General features: G+C 35.5%; 1 non-coding gene across 1 annotated transcript; it reads right to left on the reverse strand.

Moving 5' to 3' along the window:
- Positions 1-8,738: 8,738 nt before the first annotated feature.
- On the reverse strand, positions 8,739-8,841 carry LOC116659415. Its single transcript, XR_004314795.1, has one exon. It is a non-coding gene; the product is annotated as a U6 spliceosomal RNA (small nuclear RNA).
- Between the last annotated feature and the right edge of the window lie 333 nt (positions 8,842-9,174).

The raw sequence follows: 9,174 nt of genomic DNA on the forward strand, positions 1-9,174 counted from the left end.
TCAGGAAACACAGATCTTACCCAGGGCTGCCCGTGACCTACCCAGTGTCCCTGCAAGTGAGGAAGAGATGCCTCCTCTTTACTCTGGAAAATAAATCTATCTTCTCTGGGAAGGAAAAGGAGACTCTACTTTCCTGGAACTGTTCCTGGGAAAAAAATAAAAAATAAAGAATAAATACGATAAAATTTTCTCTCTTTATTAAACTGGCCAGGAAACAAATGTCCTTTGACCTGGAAGGAGACATTATCTCCAGCTTCCAAGGAAGATTTTCAGTACATTTTTCTCAGAGAATGGGATCATGTAGAAACATGAAATAATCATGGAGTGTTGTCTCCAAATACAGTAGTTTAGTCACTTTGAAGAAATTGCAAAACATCTTTTTTTGGTATATATATATATATATTTTTTAATTAAAACATAATTTGTCAATTTCTGGTGTACAACACAATGCTTTATATTTAATATCTTGTAGTAACTTATGATGAAAAAGCATATGGAAAGCATCTTAAATGAAAGAGACCCTTTTGAATCAAAATGTCCTATGTTACAAGACAGAAATTTGTCTATTTAATTCATATTATATTGGTTGGCTCAATTGGGGCTGCTAGTAGAAGGGAAAGAAAGGTAGATGGGACACAGAGATGTAGGAAAAGTAGGAGATTTATGTCTCAGCTGACAATTCCGTCTTGGCCCAGTGGCTCAGCAGTGTCCTGTGGATTTAGATTTGAGAGCATTGAATATGGGCTACTGATGAGACATTGAGGTACACGTGTTGGAATGTCTACTAGGTATTGCAAATTCCTTCTGCAGTTTGACAACATGGTAGGACTGAAGACATGCAATTAGAATCCTTCATTTAGGACTTACAATTTGGGATCTGGTAACTGACCACGAGGCTCTTGAAGAGTGTATATATTCACAGGTACATGTATTCATCAAGGCCTGTTCGATGACATGACATTAAATTGGAGATCTGATTGACAGGAACAAGGCTGCTGCTTCTGAGTGATGGAGGACGTGTTCTCGATGAAATGCACGGGCACCGTGTGACAGCCCTGTTCTTCTGCCACACAGCAAGCTTCCTGAGCGCAAGGGATACTGCGCTGGGTGGAACAGCAAAGGCAGCAAGGATAAAGGATCACCGGGCTGCTTTGTGGAAAGGGAGACATATTCTAATCTGGAATATTTGTCTGTAGCACTAAGGGGTTAAGGAGTAAGAGGAGTTGACCATAATCAACTTGAATCCAAGCAGCCCTCTGGCACCATATCTGGAGCTCAGTGTTGGACTTTGCTCTTGGAAGCTTATGCAATCATCCAGCGGTGTTGACAGACAACACAGCTTCAGGGAAGGAAGAATCTGTTATTAATCCCAGATAAAGCCTCCATCCCTCCCATCAAAGCCACATCATAGATTGACAGTCTCCTCCACAGGGGGTGTCCTCTGGTGGGTGTTTATATGTGACACAAATACCTACACACTGTGCCTATTCCAAGAGACCCATCAGCAGACATGTTCTCAGACAGATTTGCCACCAATATTTCAGGTTTGTTGTTGCCAAATTCTGTTCAAAAGATTATTCAATTTACACTTACTAATAGGCCATGTCTAATCGGGGATAGAGATCAGAATTAATATTTAGTGAGATCCTTCTTTAACTCAGTCACCGTGTTAGAAGTTTTCTCACACTGCTATAGTTTATCTTCATAAATAACCAACGGGTACTTGGATTTCCATTTTATGGAAGAGAAAATTTAGGTTCAAGATAATCATGTATCTTACTAACGCTACAGAACCATTATGAAAATGTATACTTTAAATAGCCACATGTTTGCATATTAAGTCTACCTCAATAAAGTTGAAAAAAATGGTAGAACTAGAATTTAAATCAATTTCTGACTCCAAGTCCCATACTTCTAAAATCAATTGTCTTTGAATCAATTGAAATATGATTCATTGAACATTTTATTGTGTACTTATGGACACGTGCTTGTGTTCTTGTCTACACAGGGCTTGCCTTATATGCATTAGTGACAAGTAATTTTGCTATAAGTTCTGTCCTCTTATCATTTTTTGGTTTAAATTTTCTCTTAGGAAATTAAATAAATAAATAAATAAATAAATTCTAATTCCTCAAGTACTTCTGGATACTCATTGGTTAGAAAATAGAAGCATTGATCTGATCAGTAAGACACAAACTATTCAATATCCTGTCCCTTAGACTCTAAAAACTTTACCCTTAAGTTACGTTTTTCAGAATCGACTCATTTGTTTAGTTTAAGAGCACTTTAAACACTACTTGCTTTTCACTGCCTTCATCTCATCACTTAGTTAAGATTTACACTCTCATGGCTTTGCTATCATTTATTTGTTTACCCCAAAACTAAATGTCAGCTTTCTTCACAAACTACAACAGCAAACAATGCATAGTGGCCTCCTCCTCAGGTAGTTTAGAGTCTAAAATAGAAGGGAGGTGAATGAACAAACAGTTACAATAAAGCATTAAAAGTGCAGAGGTGAGGTTAAATACAGGTGGCTAGGACAAAGAATTTAAATGAGAAAAAAAAATCTGAAGTGCAGCCAAACTGTACACGACTGACCTTTGTCATTATTTTCCAATTCACTATTGAATAGCCATTGTTTTACTCATTGAACTGAATGTATATACTAATATATGTGTATGTAATGGATAGGATATATTATGCTGGTTAAGGAGCAGACAGCTATAAACTGCCTGAGTCTGTGCCCTCAATGAACTTAAACTTTAACAGAGAAAGCGTTAGTGGTAACAAAATACTCTGCAGTTTTTTTTAAGCTTTTAGTGTATCTACAACAGTCAGCCATGGAGAAAACCATATGAACTAACATTGTAGAGGCTTTCATTCCTTTTTGCAAAATACTGATTTTAGACCAGTCCAAAAATGAAACAAACATGTGCTCTTCCAACTTGAAATCATATTGAGATCCCCAGAGATGAAATGGAAGATTCTTTCATATTATCACTTATTTAACTCTCGGAACATTTTACTTTTTGGCTCTATAGTACTCCATGTAATTCCTGGGAGAAAATAAAGATATCTGCTGCCTCTAGTCTCCTTCCTGTCTCTATCTTTTTTACCTGAAAAATACTAAAGTACCAAGTTAAACAAAACACCTTGGTTCAGCACACACATCCAATGCACACCCATCCAAACGTAGCGCACCACCCACAACACGCCACTCACATCACACCACGGACGCCACATCACCCACAGCACACCGTCCATACCACACTGTCCACACCACACCACCCACACCATACCCTCCACAGCACACCACCCACACCACACTACCCACACCACACTGTCCACACCACACCATCCACACCACACCACCCCATCCACATCACACCATACATACCACATCATCCCATCCACAATACACCATCCACAGCTTATCCACCAAGCCCTTAACACTTCAGGCTTAAGTTGCCACTCTTCTCAGCTTGAATTTTTTTTTTTCTTTGAAATCTAACTAGTTTTAAGTCACCATGTATTTTTTTTTTAAAGACATGCCCTTTCATGACCCACACCTGACCCCATATCTCTAATTAACTAACTTTTTCAAATATAGTGATAAAACAGAGGCAGAGTATCTCAAGCTAAAATAATAAAACTTTACTAGTGATTCAGTGACCACCATACCCATAAACATCACATGAAGGACCAAATCTGTCGCAGAAGAAGATGCTATTCTCTCTAGCTTCCTCGTAATGACTCTTCTCATCCATCAAAGCAAATTTTTATAAAAAGTAAAGAAAGATTCTCTTTTGCCTATTTCAAGTTATTTTTCTTTCTTTGCCATTTCATGTTTTGTAACACCAACTAAAGTACACGGGCAACCTGCTCGTTATTCTCTGCCGTTCATCAAAGCTTTTAAGTTCCCTAGATTTTCTAAACCATAATCAGTTTGATATCCTAATTTGGCTCTCCCTAGAAAAGCTTTCCGGCCTTAGCAAAGGAGCTCATAATATTTTTGCAGTACCACTCTACAAAGAGAACAAGAGGAAACAGAACCATTTGATATATTACATATATTATATAACACCTTAAGAGCTGTCACCCCTACACACACACATACACACACAGCAGTGGTAGAGGTGATGGCTGTGTTAATTTGCTTGATTGTGGTGAACTTGTTGCATCATATACATATATCAAAATATGAACTTGTACACCTTAAATATATATGGTTTTCATTTATTAAGGATAGCTGTCAAAAATGAGATTAAGAAAGAAAATTAAAAAAAAGTAAAATGTGTTAAACTCTTTAAGAATACAGATAAAAAAGATTCCAAAGTTTTATATAATTGAATTTATCACAGTTATGTTGGAATAGCAGTCATTCTTATTATTACTATTAGGCTTTATAAAGATCATAACTCCTCAGTGTTAAGCTGTTAATACCCCTTATAGCCATTGCTCTTTTCTATACAATTTTCCTTCAGCAGACACTAAACTTCCCCTGTATTTTGCTCTTTTCCCTTCAAGATAATGCATTTGTCATATTTATGATGTAAATTAAATCACCTCCTCATAGAAACTTATTTTACTGCAGTTTGATTTGGTCAAGTAACTAATAGTTATGGGACACATATTATGTGATAGGCAAATGCTACATCTTGAGGGTACAGATACAAATAAAACCTTAAAGAAACAAGGAAACAGTCACCATAATTTCATATGCTAATTTCAGCGACAGGCTTAAAACGGGATAGGGACAGAGAAAAGACAAGGAATCCTTTCATCATTCTTTCGCTAGTGAACAATATTTTAGCAACTTGTTAACGTCTAGTTTGCATATGCCATAAAACTGTATCTTATTCACATTTTTATGCCCAACTCTACATAGCTGTGGGTCAACAAATGTTTTTAATAAGGAAGGAAATAAAATATCACTGGAATTACTGAAGGATGTCAGGATGACTTATAAAGGACATTTTTCTAGAAAAGACTTTTCTACAGAATAGAGTTTTAAGCTAAGTGATTTCTCTGGTTCCCTATAATCCTGAGACTCTATGCTTCAATTTTCAGAATTACCTTTCCAAAGTTAATTTATTTTACTTACACTGAAAATTGTCTAACAACTTTGTTTAGATCGATGGAGCTGCTCCCATCTTCAGCACAGCTGGTCAATGTCTTGGGATTATCAAAAGTACAGAAAAGTCATTAGAGACTTTGCACTTTTGAGGTTTGTCACTTATATTTTTGGCCCTGGAAGACCAAAGAGAGGTCGTTCATAGTTACTTCCTCTCACTGAACTATTCTCCCCCAAACCCTGCCTGTCAGAAGTCCATCTATCCACAAGATGCAGCTAAGAGTTATCTCTTCTATAAAAGAGATGCAGATATTTCTGTCATGTTTTAACTCAGCTTTCTGTGTTATTAGTGCAAAATTTTTAAAATAGACTATTCTTTTAGAGCAGTTTCAGGTTCTCAACAGAACTGAGCAGAAAATACAGAGAGTTCACACATAGCCCTCCCCACCCACAGATATAAACTCCCCTACCCTCATCAGTGAGGCATATTTGGTACAATTGATGAACCAACATGGACACATTATTATCAACCAAAGTCCATAGTTTACATTAGGATTCACTCTTGATGTTGTACATTCTATGGGTTTTGACAAATGATAATGACATATACCCACAACTATTATATTATGCAGAGTAATTTCATTGCCCTAAAAACCCCTTGTGCTCCATCTATTCATTCCTCCCTCCCTCTTCCCAGACACCTGGAAACCATGATTTTTGTCGCTTCCATGTCTTTCATGGCTTGATAGATCATTTTTCTCTATACATATATTTTTAATATATATTAGTGCAAATTATAGAGGATCTTGTAGACTACTAACAAACAGAACATAAATGTATTTTATTCAGTATACTGGATTCCTGTATCTACCTTCTATTACTGTGGAAGCTTCTTCAGTAAAGATCTACTCCCCCTCATTCAGTTACAAATATCGTTATTCTTTTGAGTATCAATTATCAACAGATGTTTTCAGCTCTGGTAAGGGCAAATTATTAGATAAATATATTTATCATAAATATTTAAATGTATCATAACACAATACAGATATTTGGACACTGTTGTAACTTTTGAGTTTGGCATCATTGCAGAATGTTGTGCCATCTCGAAAATACACAATTTATAGTTGCAGCACAAAAATTGATGGATTACTGTTCTAACTTAGTACAATGATTTTCAAAGTTTATTTTACATTTCAGGTTGGAAAATTCAAAGACAGAGAGTTCAAAACAGACTTGTTAGTAAAAAATAACAAACCAATATTGATGATTGTCACTCTCAAAGTAGTGTTTTAATTAATATACCTCAAAGTGAGGGCAGCTATGAACAAAGGACAAAGTGTGCCATACAGAGTTTTAACTTTTATTTTTAATTTTAAAATACTTAAGCATTTATAATTTCATATCGGATACTTATTTTTAAAAGTATAATACTTCTTTTAGGAATCTTTTAGGATCCCGAAATTGTGCAGTGTGAGTTTACATTCCCTTATTCTGAAAAACTGGACTTGTCAGTAAAAAACTGCAACCTGCAGGCAACTCTGCTGATGAGATATAAATAAACAGTTCCCTCCTTTTCATAAAGAGTTCTCTTGCTATTCTTGAGGGATAAGCTACAGAAATTTTTATGAATAATAGAACTGAAAAATGTCATTAGTTAAGTGCATGTTGTATGTGAAGCCTCCCCAAATATAAAAATACAGTACTTGCAAGTGCATATTTTGATAATAATAAATGTATAATGAAGCTCACCAAAGCAGTAAATAAGTTGTGAAATACTTCTGAGCCACATAAAATACATAAATCTTAATAAAACCTTGCCCCTGGGTTTGGAAAGAATAATCAGACAATAGGAGCGTCAGCACATTTCTGCCTGAGCTATCTGAAAGTATTTGTACTGCCACAAATGTTACATTCTAAAGGACTCATTCCACTTAAACCGTTCAGTGGCTTCACAATGACATTAGATTTGTGCATGATAAGGCAAAATTGATGAAAGCACTTATCATTTTTCCATTGATACCTGTGTTCTGCATGGACAGTTTCTTTCATGACATATAGTTCAAATATATATATTGAACTGTTTCTACATTTTTTTCATTAATGGATTTCAAATCAAAAGAGACATTAGCATTTACTGCAAGAAAAACTTCACAATTTTGTCTTTCCCCTAACGTCATTTAATAGGAGCATTTTGTAAACATACACACTGTGCCATTACTACATTTACCAAGCGTCTAATCAGCGTCCTTGTTAATTTTAGTAATTCTGTTGAGGATAAAAAGAAACACTGCATTTCCTTTGATTGTCCCTAGATGCTATTATATTTATTTGTTTATTAAAGTAGACAAATCTGCATCAGATTTTTAGTAGATGATGGAAAACTGGAGTTCGAGAGACAGAGAAGATGAGTTGAGAGACCACAGTGAGGACCCCAAGGCCAGCAAGTTCCAGGACTGATCGTAGTAAATAGTACTTACTGAGAGTATTTAATGTCTCATATAGTACACAACTGCAAACAGAAATGAATAATATTACAGTATGCCTTTAAAAAATTTCTTTTGTTCAGCTTTGAGATTTTCATAAAATTAAGGTCAGAGGAATGAGGAATAAAGTATTAAATTGAAAAGCAAACCATCTTAGTTGTACCCATTTATAATGACATTGAGAATGTCACGACTATTACATTATAACACATTGTGCAAGTTTGTTGGCTTGTTTGTTCACTGTCTCACGGTTTGATTGAGATATAATTGACATACAACTCTGTACACGTTTAAGATACACAACATAATGATTTTTTTTTACCTTTTATTTTTTTATTTATTTTTTAAAACTTTTTTAATTGAGTTATAGTCATTTTACAATGTTGTGTCAAATTCCAGTGTAGAGCACAATTTTTCATTTATACATAAACATGTATATATTCATTGTCACATTTCTTTTCACTGTGAGCTACCATAAGATCTTGTATATATTTCCCTGTGCAATACAGTATAATCTTGTTTATCTGTTCTACATTTTGAAAGCCCAGTCTGTCCCTTCCCACCCCCGCCCTCTTGGCAACCACAAGCTTGTATTCTATGTCTATGAGTCTGTTTCTGTTTTGTATTTTTTTTTTTTTTAAGATTCCACTTATGAGCAATCTCATATGGTATTTTTCTTTCTCTTTCTGGCTTACTTCACTTAGAATGACATTCTCCAGGAACATCCATGTTGCTGCAGATGGGTTTTATGTTGTCAGTTTTTATGGCTGAATAGTATTTCATTGTATAAATTGCCACATCTTCTTTATCCAGTCATTGTTGATGGACATTTAGGCTGTCTCCATGTCTTGGCTATTGTAAATAGTGCTGCTATGAATATTGGGGTGCAGGTGTCTTTTTGAAGTTGGAGTCTTTCTAGATATATGCCCAGGAGCAGGATTCCTGGGTCATATGGTAAGTCTATTCCTAGTCTTTTGAGGAATCTCCATACTGTTTTCCACAGTGGCTGCACCAAACTGCATTCCCACCAGCAGTGAAGGAGGGTTACCTTTTCTCCACAGCCTCTCCAGCATTTGTCATTTGTGGACTTTTGAATGATGGCCATTCTGGCTGGTGTAAGGTGATACCTCATCATAGTTTTGATTTGCATTTCTCTGATAATTAGTGATATTGAGCATTTTAAAAATATGGAACGCTTCACAAATTTGTGTGTCATCCTTGCGCAGGGGCTGTGGTAATCTTCTCTGTATCATTCCAATTTTAGTATGTGCTGCTGGAGCGAGCACTACAACATAATGATCTGACTTACATACATCATGAAATGATTACCACAAGTTTAGTGAATCTCTATTATCCTGTATAGAAACAAAATTAAAGAAATAGAAAAAAATCTGTAATGAGAACTCTTAGGATTTATTCTCTTAACATCTTTCATATATAAACATACAGCAGTGTTAATATTTATCATGTTGTACATTACCTCTTTAGTACTTATTTTTCTCATAACTGGAAGTTTGTACCTTTAAATGTCCACCCCTTTACCCCAGCCTCTGGTAACCGCAAATCTGATCTCTTTCCCTTTGAGCTTGTTTTTTTATTTATTTATTGCTTTTTGAA

Source organism: Camelus ferus, chromosome 2 (genome assembly GCF_009834535.1).
Source record: "Camelus ferus isolate YT-003-E chromosome 2, BCGSAC_Cfer_1.0, whole genome shotgun sequence".
NCBI lineage: Eukaryota > Metazoa > Chordata > Mammalia > Artiodactyla > Camelidae > Camelus > Camelus ferus.